Source organism: Bufo gargarizans, chromosome 1, assembly GCF_014858855.1.
Source record: "Bufo gargarizans isolate SCDJY-AF-19 chromosome 1, ASM1485885v1, whole genome shotgun sequence".
Lineage (NCBI taxonomy): Eukaryota > Metazoa > Chordata > Amphibia > Anura > Bufonidae > Bufo > Bufo gargarizans.
The window spans coordinates 180,330,565-180,348,044 of NC_058080.1; the positions used below are offsets into that span (position 1 = coordinate 180,330,565).

General features: G+C 41.8%; 1 protein-coding gene across 1 annotated transcript in view; it reads right to left on the bottom strand.

Annotated features, from left to right (window-relative positions):
- FHIP1A (FHF complex subunit HOOK interacting protein 1A) overlaps positions 1–14,247 on the bottom strand; it is a 305,889-nt gene extending 291,642 nt beyond the window's left edge. Inside the window, exon 1 of the mRNA XM_044300356.1 lies at positions 13,956–14,247. The gene's annotated coding sequence lies outside the window, so the exon portion shown is untranslated. The remainder of the gene's footprint in view (positions 1–13,955) is intronic.
- Between the last annotated feature and the right edge of the window lie 3,233 nt (positions 14,248–17,480).

A 17,480-nucleotide genomic window follows, 5' to 3' on the forward strand; every position in this document is an offset into this window, starting at 1 on the left:
TATTGCTCTAGAGATTATTTCCCAAGTCGAATTGAGGGGCATTTTGAGGATGTCCACACAAGGTGTATCTACCAAGGATTGTCTTCCGTGGAATTGTGGGCAAAAAAAATCTGCAGCATTTCACAGTAGCAAATTCCATCCATACACTGATTTAAAAAGGCATACAGAATCCGTGCATAAATGCATAAATAGACATGAAGTGCAGATTTCAAATCCTTAGCAAGTAAATTTATGCTGCCACTTTCTATTATAGATTAAACCCTTTGGTTATGTTCACACTGTTGTATTAGCAGGATAAAAGTATAGGCACTAAATATATTTCAAAATTCCATACATTTTCTATACTTGCAATGAAACACAGAGGGTCAAAAGTAAGCACTTTATATAGAATATGTAGTTTACAAAGTTCTCAAGAGCAGGCCGTACTGCATTCACATAGTGTATAGCATTGACCAGACCATTGATTGGTGAAAATGTGGACAAACACTGAAGACAAGGTGCACTTCGAACATTTTGCAGGGAATAGTGGCTGTAGCAGTCAGAGCATAAGCTAAAATGTTATCCTCATCATTCTTAATCATAAATTCCAAATGACCCAGTTCCGTGCCTTAATATTATGCGTCCACGAAACAATTACTGAAGTAAATGTGAAAGGAGGGGGCACACCAATAAATAAAAGTAATCTAAAGAGTGCAAGAGGGTGGTTAAACAATGGTACAAAACAAGCCTGACCCAAGGGAGAGTCACAAGAACCACCCTATACATGCACATCCAACAATAGCCATGTATTAAAATATATCTGAAGTTTATTAGACACACCAACAAACGCACACATTAAAAATTGTATACAATCTTACTGATGAAGGGACTGCGTCCCGAAACGCGTTTAAGCAGCCGAGGATTATTGTATCAACCCTGAAACAAAGCAGGCACGGAGAACACACTCTGAATAGGATCGCGATCACAAGACCGCTGACGTCACTCATCCAGACGCGCGAACCACGCCCCCAGCGTCCTAGGCAACACGAGGGACGCCATCGCCTCCACAGCTTTCCAGGAACTCCTGACCACTGCCGGAGGACGCAATACAACGAGCGCTGGGAGGGGTAAGTGAACTCTGAAGCCAGAGACAGTGCGGGACGCCGCACTCAGGCACAGAGCTCCGCTTCACTCCACAGCTTGGCACATAAATCTTACAATTTACCAGACTGCCTATAAGATTACAAAGTTATATTTATGCCTACTACTCCATGTGAAATATATTGTAACATCACAATACCTATCCTGGATTAGGCATAAATCACTCTCTGCTCAGAATTGTTTTTTCCTCCACAAAGGACCGTCTCATCATTGAAAATACCTTCATCAATTCCATCTATCTATTTTATTGATGTTTTTCTGCTAAATAGTGGCCACTTGTATATGGAATTATTTCTTTGAAAGTTTTTACAGACTGCATACATTTTTGAAAGCCTTTACAGACTGTATTTTATCCCGGATTTTTACCTGATTTTTTACTTGATTTTTACTTGCTCCTGCTACTTGACAATCTAGCACATACTCATATTCCCTTTTTGATACTTCTTGTTTATATACAAAATACTTACTATTCCTTTATATACAAAATACTCACTATCAAGTAGGTGGTCCCCACTATCACATCAAACAACCATACCCTCAAGCATATTTTAAAACAACTACCTACTATTTACCTACTAATAAATTATTTACTTGTACCCAAATTGAGTGTGCCTGCTTATCTTTAACAATTCTGCAACTATATACTCCTGACTGGGTGAGTCAGACAAAGCAGTTTCTGCACCTCTAGCATTTGCCTAAGTGGTAGAGCCGTCTATCCTTTTTACTAATATGAACAGTGTGTCGGTGTAAAGATTGGTATCACCGACACATACAGAATCCACTGAACGTCCGCTTGATAAAGACATGCAATATAACCCAGCTATACAAAATATGCCCCTATAAGTAACATGAAGAAAATGTCAGATAAGGTAAGGCTACTAATAAATAAAAGCAGACCACAATATGGTCAAATAGCAAGAGCCAAAACCTATATAAGCAGCTGGTGCAGTGGAGCTGAATAGATGAGTGACGCCCAACGCGTATCGCCGGCGCTGTCCGGCTTCCTCAAGGGTAATGAAACAATTGCTACCGTTTATCTCAGGTCATACTAACTGATTTAACCAGTCCCAAAATAATTCTATCAATATGGATGCAGGAAAATACTGTAAACAAATTAAATAATGAGAAATTAAAATGCAGCTTCATTACATGACTGTGAAGGCCGAAGAAAATGCAAAATAGATAAATAAGAGCATTGCCTTACAGAATTGTCAGAAAAAAAATAGTGTGCTTATAGTTATTTGTATAAGATGTACTAAACTTCCATGGATAACATAGACACTTGTGCAAAGAGAACCTGTCACCACATGATGCAGTGCAATCTGCAGACAGGATGTGATAGAGCAGAAGAAGCTGAACAGATTCATATGTAGTTTTCTGGAAAAGGATTCAGTAAAACCCGTAATGCATGCATTTACATCTCTGCTATTTCTGACTCCAGTTGTACGGGGGGAAGCGTTATCAGTGATTGATTCATTCCCTGTGTAAGTGTGTATACAGATGCAGCTGCCAACCATTGATAAATGTGTACAGAGTAACTAAAATTTTAACAAGATTTCCCTAATGCCCTAATAAAAGTTTTTCTAATATACTTTATTAATGAATTAAGTATTTTTTTTAGACTTTTCCCTACCTAAAGCACACCATTCCCCATGCACTAAAAACAATAGAGAGTCTCCTCCTCTATTTCTGCCCAGTTTAGCCTCAAGCTAAAAATCTGTGGTAATATAAGACAGGCTGGTAGCTTGGGGTGTTGTGCCTGACACCACCATTTAAAAGGGCTGTAGCCATCAACCTAGCAACCAACCTATTTCAAAATAATAGCTGGCACTCCATTTGGGTTTGTAGTATGGCGCTCAGTGATGTGGCGGAACCCACTTTCAGTCAGATTCTGTAAAATCACGACACTCAAAAGAAAAAGATTTTTTTTAAATGAAGAGATAATTTATTCCATCCTTAAAAGGGTTGTCTCACTTAGCACAATGCTACTTATGTTAAATATAATGCTATAATGAAGAACTTACTAATATAGTCCATGTTGCAATACTACCTCCTCTCCTGTATAATTGACATTTTGTGGTCCCTTAGAGATTGCTCATTGTCAGGGGTCTGGGTAGTAAAGTGCCGGCCTGTTTGCTGGCCGGGATTGGATGAGTGGGCATGCTCCTTGCCGCTCTAGCTCACTCCCATCCCGGCCACCTCGTATATGGTGTTTTGAGCTGCTCCCAGCAATGGCAGTAGCCTGGGAGCTGCTCAAGAGAAGAAAAGACAGCCACAAGAGAAGAAATCGCACCTAGTTGAAGCCATGTGAAGCCTCGATAGCGCGCGCACACAGACAAGGGGCGGGATCACATTATCCCAGCGACGCTTCAATGTGCAATCATTCAAACCAAGAAGCACCGCCCTGGACAAGCAGAAATTAGGAGGTGAGACAACCCCTTTAAGGTGCACATACAGACGTGGACAAAATTGTTGGTACCCTTTGGTCAATGAAAGAAAAAGTCACAATGGTCACAGAAATAACTTTAATCTGACAAAAGTAATAATAAATTAAAATTCTATAAATGTTAACCAATGAAAGTCAGACATTGTTTTTCAACCATGCTTCAACAGAATTATGTAAAAAAATAAACTCATGAAACAGGCATGGACAAAAATGATGGTACCCCTAGAAAACACAGAACATAATGTGACCAAAGGGACATGTTAATTCAAGGTGTGTCCACTAATTAGCATCACAGGTGTCTACAACCTTGTAATCAGCCATTGGGCCTATATATATGGCTCCAGGTAATCACTGTGTTGTTTGGTGATATGGTGTGTACCACACTCGACATGGACCAGAGGAAGCAAAGGAAAGAGCTGTCTCAAGAGATCAGAAAGAAAATTATAGACAAGCATGTTAAAGGTAAAGGCTATAAGACCATCTCCAAGCAACTAGATGTTCCTGTGAGTACAGTTGCACATATTATTCATAAGTTTAAGATCCATGGGACTGTAGCCAACCTCCCTGGACGTGGCCGCAGGAGGAAAATTGATGACAAATCTAAGAGACGGATAATCCGAATGGTAACAAAAGAGCCTAGAAAGACTTCTAAAGAGATTCAAGGTGAACTTCATGCTCAAGGAACATCAGTGTCAGATCGCACCATCCGTCGTTGTTTGAGCCAAAGTGGACTACATGGGAGACGACCAAGGAGGACACCATTGTTGAAAACGAATCATAAAAAAGCAAGACTGGAATATGCCAAACTACATGTTGACAAGCCACAAAGCTTCTGGGAGAATGTCCTGTGGACAGATGAGACAAAAATCGAAGTTTTTGCCAAGGCACATCAGCTGTATGTTCACAGACGAAAAAATGAAGCATATCAAGAAAAGAACACTGTCCCTACTGTGAAACATGGAGGAGGCTCTGTTATGTTCTGGGGCTGCTTTGCTGCGTCTGGCACAGGGTGTCTTGAATCTGTGCAGGGTACAATGAAATCTCAAGACTATCAAGGAATTCTAGAGAGAAATGTACTAGCCAGTGTCAGAAAGCTTGGTCTCAGTCGCAGGTCATGGGTCTTGCAACAGGACAATGACCCAAAACACACCGCTAAAAACACCCAAGAATGGCTAAGAGGAAAAAATTGGACTATTCTAAAGTGGCCTTCTATGAGCCCTGACCTCAATCCTATTGAGCATCTTTGGAAGGAGCTGAAACATGCAGTCTGGAAAAGGCACCCTTCAAACCGGACACAACTGGAGCAGTTTGCTCATGAGGAGTGGGCCAAAATACCTGCTGAGAGGTGCAGATGTCTCATTGACAGTTACAGGAAGCGTTTGATTGCAGTGATTGCCTCAAAAGGTTGCGCAACAAAATATTAAGTTAGGGGTACCATCATTTTTGTCCATGCCTGTTTCATGAGTTTATTTTTTTACATAATTCTGTTGAAGCATGGTTGAAAAACAATGTCTGACTTTCATTGGTTAACATTTATAGAATTTTAATTTATTATTACTTTTGTCAGATTAAAGTTATTTCTGTGACCATTGTGACTTTTTCTTTCATTGACCAAAGGGTACCAACAATTTTGTCCACGTCTGTATATCAATTGTGGCCAACGTTTCAGTCCATCCCGAACCTTGTTCACGGCCTGACTATAGAAGTAAATAATACACTCATAAGTCACGCAGGACTATAAAAGTACAAAATATTTAACAAAAAGTGCAAAATGGTTTATAGAAATATAGAAATATGTAGAAATAGCATAGAAATATCCAAGATACTACATGCTATCGGATAATGCTATGATATTTCTACTTATTTCTATAATCCATTTTGCACATTTTGTTATTTATTTAGTACTTTTATAGTCCTGTGTGACTTATGATTGTATTATTTACTTCTATATTCAGTGTCATGGACATACCCAGACATACGGAAGTCCCCGCGACAGTGGGTGACAGAAGATCTGTGAGACTGGCAACACGTGCTTTGATTTGACAGGTTTTCTTGTGGATCAATAGATGTCTGTGTTGTTTCTGATACTGGCCACACCTCTAACCTCCAGGTGTTGCTATTGTGGTCATTTAACTTTCCTTATTTATAGTTGCTTCTCCAACAATGCTATGCGGTTTATAGTTTACAGTGATATCTGTGGTGTGCTGGTGTTTGGTTCTTGGCTGCCATAGCTACTGGAAAGTTAAGTATTTCCTTTCCCTTTTTGCATTTTGTTTTGGTTTATCTGTGTATTGTTTTTCCCCTGCCCTTTGTAGGCCTGAGGGAGACTTCCGGTCGTCCATCCTTTCTGGAGGAACAGGTAGTCTCAGTCCTGTCACTATCGCCAGGGTATTATAGGGTGAGTTAGGACTCTAGGTACTCCGGCGTATGAACTCACCTACCTTTGGGGTCTGTTCATACCGATAGTCAGTCAGGACTGTGACTAAGGATTTGACTAGGAGGTGTCCTTCTTTCTTCCCTTGCTTTCAGGCCTTGTTCCTTGTTCCCTCTCCTTCTTCGTCCGGTGTAGTGTCTCCCTCCCACACATGGGCATGACATTCAGGCCGTGAACAAGGTCCGGGATTGCCCGAAACGTTGGCCGCAATTGATATATGTGCGCCATAAGGTTTGAATAAATTATCTCTTCATTTCAAAAAAATCTTTCTTTTGAGTGCTGTGATTTTACAGAATCTGTTTCAAAAGAACACATATATGGGTATTTTTTTGGACCATAGCTTGACAACAATCTTACTTCCTTCTGCGACACCGAGCAATCAGGTGTAATCTCTGGGGAAAACTGTCATCAAGTGTTAACATTGTAACACCACTAAAGGGAAACTCAGACATTACACAATCGAATCAATGGTCTGTCTTTTGAATGCCCAATTCTCATTTTCTACAAATGTTTGCCATTAGGGGACATGGGCTAGGGCAAATTTTCATAAGGTTATACAGACCATACATTTTATAATATAGAAAATGTACCAACTTATGTACCAACAAATACAGAGCTGAGTTTGTCATAAAGCATACCTGATAATAATGTTTATGTCTGAGTAAAGGTTAGTTGTAATTTTCCACAGTTATGACAATACTTAAAAAGTTATATAGCCAATTGTGCTCTGTTAAGGTAAACATTTACTGGCATGCTGTAACGGTCATGAACACACACCCACAGACAGGGGGGAGGGAGTGACCACTGCGCTCCATCCTCGCCCCTGACCCTGCCTACTTGCCTCGCGAGTCCTAATGACAAAGGACAACTAGACGGCAGTCCCTAACTTGGTGTAAGTGCAGGGAGGACGAACAGACAACAAACAGAATGTATACGGACCGAGTCAAAACCAGGAAGGCAGCGCAGTACAAAGGAACAAGCAGAGATTGGTCAGGAGAAAGTCGAGGTCGTTTACCAGGAGCAGCTAGAAGTACCAAAGGAGTAACCAGGGATCGTCTGGAGCAGGCCGGGATCAGGAACCAGGAAAGCAGTACAGCACAGCAGGAACAGACAGGGAGACGTCGGATAAACAGGAGGTAAGTACACCAGGAATCCAAGGAGACACAGGTGGAACCTGAATAACAGTCAATCTGTGGCCAGCAGATTGCCTGTTTAAATAGGGAGCCAGAGGGGTCATGTGACGTGGTCAGCGTCACATGACTCCACACAGACTATACAGCCGAGTGATCAGCTCGGCACTCAGCCCTAAAACCATTCGCATGAATGCGCATAGACGTGCGGACGTGCCCTCCTCCTAGACCGGATCGTGACACATGCTTTTTAATGTATTCAGTGATACATTCTCCAATAACTATCTTCAGGCTTGGACTGGCCCAGTAGGGAGCCTGTGGCTTGCCCACTGGGCCCCAAACCAACATTGAGCCCAAGAGCGTTGAGCATGGCTACAATAACTGATCGCTCTTCACTCCTCGTGCCTCTCTGCTCCAGGCACTGCATGTGGCATCTGGAATAAAAAAGGCCCCAGAAGCAAGACGTGGTAAGCATAAGGAGGTATCACATCTGAGGTCTGAATAACTTTCATTTCTCAATGGGATAATTCATTCTGGGGTATGCTTAGTTTAGGAATTTTGCCTGAAGTCTGAATTAATTTTGTGGTCTGGTCTCGGCTCTAAACCAATTTAAGGGTCTTAATTAATTTGGGGATTTGGTCCAGGGTCCTAAGGGTCTGACCAAGGGTCTGAATTAATTTTGAGGTCTAAAACTTTGCTATGGTGCCAATTATTTACTAGTTATGCCCCTGCCTAGTATTTGAAGCTTTCGGTAGACCTTTATTGTGTCATTTAAATGTGCATGAGGCTTTTTTTTTTACCAGTAAATATGTTTTGTTTGTAAAGGCAGGGGAAGTTTTAGAATACGAAAGTAACCAATGCTCACCCATTAAATGATCCTGCTGCTCCACCAATGGCTACCGTTTACTTCCGAGCAGCCAATGACATGCTAACTAACCAAGAGGTGACTGCTGTGGCCAATCAAATATGTGAGTACTAGTTACTTTATTAATTTAAATTTCCTGCCTTCACAAAAAAATACTATTTTCTGTACAACCCCTTTTTAAGGTATAGGCGTTGTTTCCATATAGCTATAGGTTGGACCCTCAGATTGAATTTTACTAGTGGATTATAAGCTGCACACTCCGACAGCGACTGACTGATTTAATAAGATTTCCTATTCTGTTTTAAAATTTAAAATATATTAAAGGTACACATGTCATGGATAGGAAAGGTAAATCTTTGTAGGAAATTACATTTAGTACACCAGGACATGTCGTAAGGACTTTTTTTGGGTCAATGACCAAATGAACATTTAAACAAGTGTTGATGTTCACAGCCAACGATCAGCCAACAAACTAGCAATCACTCATGTGTTGATCGCATCTTTAATGCATCATAAAATAATTTGATGGAAGCACATCTCCCCATGTGAACAGAGAATGCGTTGCTGTCAAGCAATGCAATCTGTGATCATTTTTTCAAACCCCTCCCAATAATTGTCTAGTGAAGATTAAATGAGCACCATCCAACTTTCTATATCATCGATCAGAGCTTGTTAAAGGCAATTCATCTGCCCGAAAAACAGGACCTTTATATGCTCACTGAAAGATTCAATAATGGATGTATTATTATATTTCATTGTACATTCTGAACTGTACTAAACTAAGCAGAAACATTACAGATTTTACAAACAGATTTCTCTTAAGATGAGAAAGGTCACTGAAAGTCTGGCATGCTGGGTTAGTATCAGGAAGTGTTTTAAGAAGTACAGTGTGGGTCTCAGATCTATTACACTAAGACAAATTGCCTGGTACAAATAGATATTAATAGCATACAAAGAAAAAAAAACTGACTACCTTTAACTTACATTTCACAAATTAATACTGAAGGTTGTGTTTGGTTAAGACAACGCTATTAGACATTCTGAGTTCAATCAAAACTAAAATACATTTTTAAAAAGTCACTAAAAATAAAATATCCCAGCTATTTTTCCTTAATCTCCACTTTTATTCCGATTCTAGTTTATATTCAAAATCAAATCACAATTAAAACACAAATAAATGTATAATATATGTATAGCATCCCAGGAGATCAATCAACCAATTACCCCTACTCTTCTTCACAAACTGGTGTCTGGCTGTAAAAAAACTGGCTGCAGCAGGAGCCTCCTCCCACTGCAGTAGAACACAAATATTCTAAAATAATAATAATAATACATTAATTAATAAATAAAACAGATAAGCAGGAAACTGACCCCTGTGTTCTCTACAGGATTTCTACAAGATGGTTTGTTTCACCAACATGTAGAAAATCCTGAAGACTGATATACACTGTGAACAAGATTGTTTCCTGTTTAATTCTATTAGTAATTTATAGGTTCTGTTCCGTTAACAGAAGAGATATCTTATTTTTAATACACTTTTACAAGCTAAGGCTTCATGCAAAATATAGAACATGTCCTATACTTGTCAACAAAATTCAGACCATGGACACGTTGCAGTCAATGGGTCAGCAACAAAAAGGTTTACAGCACACAAACTGGTTCTGTATTCGGGGAATCCACAGTTTGCGGACTGCAAAATGCTTGCGGTCATGTGCATGAGGCCTACAGCTAACTTTGAGATCAATTGCAGAGGCAGACTCTTTGGGGGACACAGATGGTCTGCGTAGTATACTATACAGTGTATTGATTTCAAAAAGCTTTGTATTCAAACAAAAAATTGTCAACTCTTTAAAGGGGTTCTTCATCTTTTTAACCCTTTTTAGCAACCAACCCCCCCCCCCCCCATCCCTTAAGACTTGTGGAGGGAAGCATACTTATATGCTCCTACTACTATATTCCAGCTCCTTCAGTCCACACACTTCACCACACTCTGTCCCTACTTGTACATTTCAGCCAATGACTGTGTCACTTGCCGCTTGAGGGACATGTCACTACTGTGGCCAATCATTAGTTGCAGCAGCACACATGACCCCTGTCCATAGCAGCAGTTAACAAGCAAGGACCAGAACCTGGTGAGCACAGCAGAGGATAGAAAGATCCAGAGCCAAGAGGATGCTTCCCTCCACAGATCCTGGGGGGCCGGGACCAAAAAGTGTTAAAAGGCTGGAGAACCCTTTTAAGTCATCTGAAAGGGGTTTTAACATAGCAGAGAAATGGGATAGATTATGTAAGTAATAATAGGTTAGACGTTTATAGCCATGCATCTGTATCAAAAACATTCTGTTTTTGGGCGATGACCTTTCAGCGTGGCAGGTAATAGCTGAGCACAGATGAATACATGAAAACAATTGTCACTACACCAACTACAGCAATTTATGGCAGCTAAAAGTACATTAAATTATACTTGTTCCTGGGTCTTACAAATACATGTTTAGATGGGGGGAAAAAAAACTTTGGACACAATAGAACTCCCTTGTTGCAATAATAGCTTCATCAAGAAAGAAGTAAATGTATCTCATTATGTTCAAGCAGATGTAATTAGGAAGGATAAGATCTCAGATAATTCTCTATAAAATTACAAGACACACATGAAAAGACACTTTGAATTGTGCATAACAGCCTTTCAGATGTTCTCAAGCTAGAGTACACAATGCATCATATGATTGCAGGTAAGTACAAGCCAAATGCAACAGCCTGGGAGAATGGTTAAAGGGGTTATCCAAGTTCTCAAACAGCCCCGCTTCATGTGCCGGACCCCTAATAGATAATATACTTACCTCGCACCCGGTACCGGCACCACCGCTGCTGCTTCTCCCTGTACACGGATAAAAACATACAGTGTTGGGGGGAGCAGCCAATGGCAGGTGTGGACAGTGATGAGCCTCCCTAGCGTCACCCGCAATGCTAGGGAGGCTCGTCCCTGTCCCCGCCTGCCATTGGTTGCTTCCCCCCCCCCCCCCCGACATAGGATGTTTTCATCTGTGTACAGGGAGAAGCAGCAGCGGCGGTGCCTGGACCAGGAGCGGCCCAGGGAGCGGGGTAAGTATATTACCTGTGAGGGGCCCGGCACATTGGGGGCTGTTTGAGAACTTGGATAACCCCTTTAAAGAACAGAGATTAGCATTTTAGTTGGCCTTCCCACAGCTTGCTTTTATTTGTTTATCACATCTGGAAAAAAATGGATGAAGATAACTGAAGCTGGTCATGGATGCAACAGTAATAATTATGAATCTTGATTATAAAGTGACCCATACATTTCATAATTGTTGTGCTGCAATAATCTTGAAGGGTTTGTCCACCATTGGGGGCCTTTCAGCCAATACCACCACATTGCCAGACCTGTGGAGGGAATCATACTTACTTGTTCCCTGTCCCCAGGTTCTGGATCCTTTGGTCCCCCACTGCCATTGTCTGGTCCTACTTATCAATATCTGGTTTGATGTGGTTTATGTATGCTGCTGCAGCCAATGACTAGCCGCAGCAGCAACGTGTCCCCCAAGCATCACGTAACTCATTGTTAAAATTTAAAAATTTATGGTGGATTTACACATACAGAGGAGCATCCAATTATCGGGAAGGACAGTCGACTGTCGGATGCTCGTTAAGTGGAGGTGAAGCTCTGTATTTACATGCAGTGATCACCTTCACAGTATGAGAAAGAGAGATCCCTATTACGATTGATGGTCCTCATACAGATGCATTGTTCCTGGACAGCAGAGTCTTGTTTTAACAGCATGAGATGCTGCCCAGAAACTATCGTTTACTAGCCAGCACTAACAACAGTTTAGTAGTGATTGGTTGCACCTTTAGATGGGCAGATTGTTGGGAACGGGCATTCGCAGGAACGTTTATCCCCAATAATCTTCCAGAATACCTGAACGTGTAAATCCACCATTAGACAGCAGGTTCAATCAGTTAAAGGGATTGTGCCCTGGTAGAGAGTCGCCTGGAAATTATAGGTCACTCACTCTTCGGGACCTAATGAATCTTGTTCAAGACCAGTGGAAAAGTCTGTACTGCATGCATCTCATACAGCATAATCTCAGACATGATAGCACAACAAATAATAAACTTCAATATTTCAAGTTATTTGAACAAAAACTTGAGTCTCTGGAGGGTCCAGGCTGCCAGCAACCTTTATTTCTACTAGATCTCAGTAGGAGATGTTAGTTACTTCCTACATGATTTCATGTCTTGAAACATACAGTTCTTCTCCATACAGTTCTTCATTTCATTTTAACTAGTTTGAAAGCACATAAATCGTAGGCCATGGTTGACGTGTCCGTGAAGAACAGTTTCACACTCTACAAGAATAGGCTCAATCAAACATGTCTCTGCGTGGTGACATGAATCTGTGTTCTCTTACTCTGACTAAAGAGAGATTAAGGCGATCTCTCCCCAAGAAGAGATAGTACCCCCCCCAAACCTTGTCCAGAGAAAGAGGAAGGACCATCTGGGTGACTGAGAGACAGAAATTAGTCCATGAGAACAAATATGGCTGATAATGGCAGGAGACATCTAAAGATATCTTTATTAGAGAAACACAACACACAGGGGAATTTGCAGTAGAGATCAACATGATGTTTGCTTTTAAGATATTCATTAAAACCTTGAAAAGGTTTTCTGAAACTTGTGAATACTAAAACTAAACTAACACAAAACATGTAGGCCTTTAACTTGTAACTCATACAAATGTTCCGTGTTAGGAGTGCATTATTACAAGTGCATCCCTATATGGACTGTACATGTGATAGGTGTGACAGAGATCTAATACATAAGAAGCAAGGTAAAGCAACTGTCCCATTTGGACAACCCTTTCCTAAGTCGCCACGGCGTCACCGTCTCTAACAAACAGTGACCAACTGCTATCACAAAGGAAAGCATCGACTGAGAGGGAAATGTAGTATTACACAGTGCCCATTCCAGAGAATGAATTGTGACCATGTAATATACTGTATGGTCTTGTTAAGTCCATCAGATGAGAGGCATAGATAAGAGAAGGGGGGAGCCAAAGTGGAGGATTCAAAAACAGGCTATGCCGACTATGGTGAGCTATTGTATACGCCCCTAGAATTAAACCTAAATATCTTGCCTGAGTGGAACGCTAAAAGAACAAAAATAATACATTTTTAATATTAAACTCTTCTAAAATTGGAGCTCAAGGACTCAATAGTATACTTAACTAGTCAGTCTAGACTAGTTGTGGAGGAAGGGGGACCAATATGGATATCTGACCCCACTTAAGGGTCTCAGCTTTTGAAAATATTGTATATATGGGCCTCTAAACCTATAATAAATCAGTGACACAGCATTTAAAAATTGAATATATCAGTGTCACTCTTAACCACACAGTAGTATGCCTGTTATACTACAGTATGTGTATATAGGCCCACTACTAGATCTGCTTCTATCCAGGGATCGTTATACTTATATATTAAAGTGGAGGCTTCCCCTATGTGACCTTCTTCTGCCCAAATACTTTATAAGAATAAAGACTATCACATAAGAATAATAAAAAGCTAAAAATAATCCTCTTATTTGTATCTCATGCACAAATTATTTGAGATTTTCAATAAAATAGCATAATATAGACAGAAAGCCCAAGATGACTTGTGCTCACCTTTTCCCTAAGCAGCTTTTAGCATGAAGAGGCTACGATTACTGGAGGTGTAAGACGAGATCACATGTCATTGGTATACCTAAGTGTTACCTGTTTTCTGCTTCTGTGCTCATAATGGCATATCGTATAGTGATAGTATCTTGCATAACAGACATTATTGCATTAAGCAGGCTTTGTGCTCAACAATGAACAAGAACAACACACACGATTGTACGGTATAAGCCCAAATTCTACAAAACCACAAAAATATCTCATCATACCTGTACAGTCCAGCCTGAGATAGGCAGATTCTTAGCAGGAGGATCCTAAAATATGCATTAAGTAAAGTTTTCCTGGGCAGAGGCAGCACAGACAGGTTTACTGTACAGACAGGTGAGCTAGCCAGGTAAACTGTCCAGAGACAAGGAATCCAGCCTGAAGACGTAATCCAAGGAGATGCTGAGGGATTGTCAGCAAGGGACTAGACTGGTAAGCTTCTGGCAGGTTTATCCTCACCCCTTCCAAACATGAAATACACAAGAGCAGATTGCATGTATGGGTGGGGAGGAGACACACCGGATTAGTACACGGGCTGAGAATTTGTTTCTGACTTACGAACAGGGAAGGCCAGAGGGGAGGGGGAGGGGAGAACTGGATAGCAAAGGGAGGAGCGGTTAGACCTGCAGATCCCCAAGGTGTGCAAATTGTGTTACTCCTCCTTTGCAATATGAGGCCACTGATCACAGCTCCATATCACCATATTTTGACTTGTAGCCTATTTCTAGACATCAGCAACTACCGCAGACAATAAGTTGGCTTCTTACACTTTGTATACGACTAAACAGTGATACAAAAGAAGCACTTATGATATCAAACCATCATTTATGTAGAATAACTGCTGATCCTTGCCTGGCAGCGTATATGACAGTTCTCTCAAATATCACACTCGTTCTTCTGAAAGGGACTACACAATACTGGTTATCACAGGGACAACACAATAGAATAGACTGGAAACGTCTAACCGGACTGGGTATTATTAACATCGGAACCACTTATCCCACAGTACGGGGCTTACAAACATTTATTTTCCTTTTTTTAAATAATCTATTAAACTAAAATGTTACTATACAAAGTGAGTATTTGAAAATTTCAGAAGCCTTTATCAGAGACAGGGGCTCAACTACCATAGTGGCAGACCATGCGACTGCTATGGGGCCCAGGGCAAGAGGAGGCCCAGTTGGGATCATCCCCTCTTCTACTGGAGGTGAAAACCTGGCCAGCCCTCTAAAGGAACAACTGAGGCAGTGGATAAAATAGCCCAAGGGTCATTGAAAAGGGTTTAGGTAGAATCCCCTCTGTCCGGTGTGGGGGACCTGGTTTGATCCTTGCTATGGGGCCCTTACTTCTCTATGTATGTCACTGATCAGAGACAAACACTAAAAACACTATGTAAGGCTGTGGGATATGTCTTGTCTAGTAATGTAGAAAAAAAACTAAACATTATAGCCAGTTAATTATACTAAAGGGGTTGTCCCACGAAAAAATATTCTGCAGTTTTCAAACCAGAACCTGGATCTGAATACTTTTGTAATTGTATGTAAATTCAATGAAATGTATCTGTATAGGGCCACTTGCAGTTTTTTGTCATTCCTCTGTCCACCCCTCTGATGCTCAATTTCATCCTTCAACTGCTTCCTGAGATGTGATAGGAAGAGAGCTGCAACAGAAAGGACACCCCCCCTGAAGTGCAGCAGAAAGGACACACCCCATGAAGTGCAGCAGAAAGGACACACCCACTGAAGTGCAGCAGAAAGGACACACCCACCGAAGTGCAACAGAAAGGACACACCCACTGAAGTGCAGCAGAAAGAACACATCCACTGAAGTGCAACAGAAAGGACACACCCCTTGAAGTACAGCAGAAAGGACACACCCCTGAAGTGCAGCAGAAAGGACACACCCACCGAAGTGCTGCAGAAAGGACACACACCCTGAGCTGCAGCAGAAAGTACATGCCCCTGAACTGCCAGCCTGAAATAAATCTAGCAGAACAACGGGAGCAATGAATGTGGAGATCTCTGGATCCATGTGAGGTACAGGGCTGGTTCTAGGTGTGATAGAAAGAGACTGCCATGTGCTGTATAATGTCTGGTTTTCATGTTTTACATTAATCATTGGATAACCCCTTGTTTGTCACTATAACAGACTGAATGTGCAGAAAGGTAATCTCTCTAGGCGGTCCTGACAGCTCATTGATGTAAATAGCACCTAACCTCCAACATCCTGAAATTAAAGGTAGGTGCACGCACTGCCACCCCTTTTTACAACAGTTTCCCCATAGTGGAAGAAGTCACAGAGCCGCCATCAGTATAATCCTAGTATAACCAGCTCTTCCATGCCTCTGTGCTAGTTCTGAAGTCCCTGAGATTCAGGTGCTCAGACAGACGGACATAGACTGTAGGAAACATCGAGATTCTCAGGGCCCATGCACATGTCCATAGCCGTTTTTTGCAGTCCATAAAATGCACGGATACCGGCGTTCTGCATTTTGCGAAACAGAACATCCTGCCACCTATAAAACACTCCTATCCTTGTCCGTAAAACTTTTTTTTTTTTGCGGGGCCGCGGAATGGACATACAGATGTGGACATGTCTGCCTGTATCTTTTGTGGCCCCACTAAAGTAAATGGGCCCGCATTCGACCAGCAAAAAATGCGGATCGGATGCAGACAAAAAACACGGCCATGTGCATGAGCCCTTAAAGAGTTTTCATTCAGATGTTACAACTTTGTGCCTCAAACAAATAAACTTTGGCCATTTGGTTTGCTTCCTGTCCCTCTATGACGGATACAAATGTAAAGTAAAGAATACATCAGAAATTCAGGATTTTCAAACACAACAAATGTAGAGAGCACCACTGATACCTATGGAAAGCATACCTAATGCATAATATCCAGTAGCTATATGCATTGCCTTAAGGCCTCATGCACACGACAGTTTTTTTTCACGGTCCGAAAAAACAGGGTCCGTAGGTCCGTGATCCGTGACCGTTTTTTCGTCCGTGGGTCTTCCTTGATTTTTGGAGGATCCACGGACATGAAAAAAAAGTCATTTTGGCATCCGCCTGGCCGTGCGGAGCCAAACGGATCCGTCCTGAATTACAATGCAAGTCAATAGGGACGGATCCGTTTGAAGTTGACACAATATGGTGCCATTTCAAACGGATCCGTCCCCATTGACTTTCAATGTAAAGTCTGGAGTTCTTTTATACCATCGGATTGGAGTTTTCTCCAATCCGATGGTATATTTTAACTTGAAGCGTCCCCATCACCATGGGAACGCCTCTATGTTAGAATATACTGTCGGATATGAGCTACATCGTGAAAATCAGATCCGACAGTATATTCTAACACAGAGGCGTTCCCATGGTGATGGGGACGCTTCAGGTTAGAATATACTGAAAAACTGTGTACATGACTGCCCCCTGCTGCCTGGCAGGTGCTGCCAGGCAGCAGGGGGCAGACCCCCCCCCCCTGTTTTTAACTCATTGGTGGCCAGTGCGGCCGCCCCCCTCCCTCCCCTGTAGTTAACTCATTGGTGGCCAGTGCGGCCGCCCCCCCCCCTCCCTCCCCTGTAGTTAACTCGTTGGTGGCCAGTGGGCCCCCCCTCCGTCCGCTATAGATAACTCATTGGTGTCCAGTGGGCCCCCCCTCCCTCCGCTGTAGATAACTCGTTGGTGGCCAGTGGGCCCTCTCCCCTCCCTCCCCCTCCTAATTAAAATCGCCCCCCTATCATTGGTGGCAGTG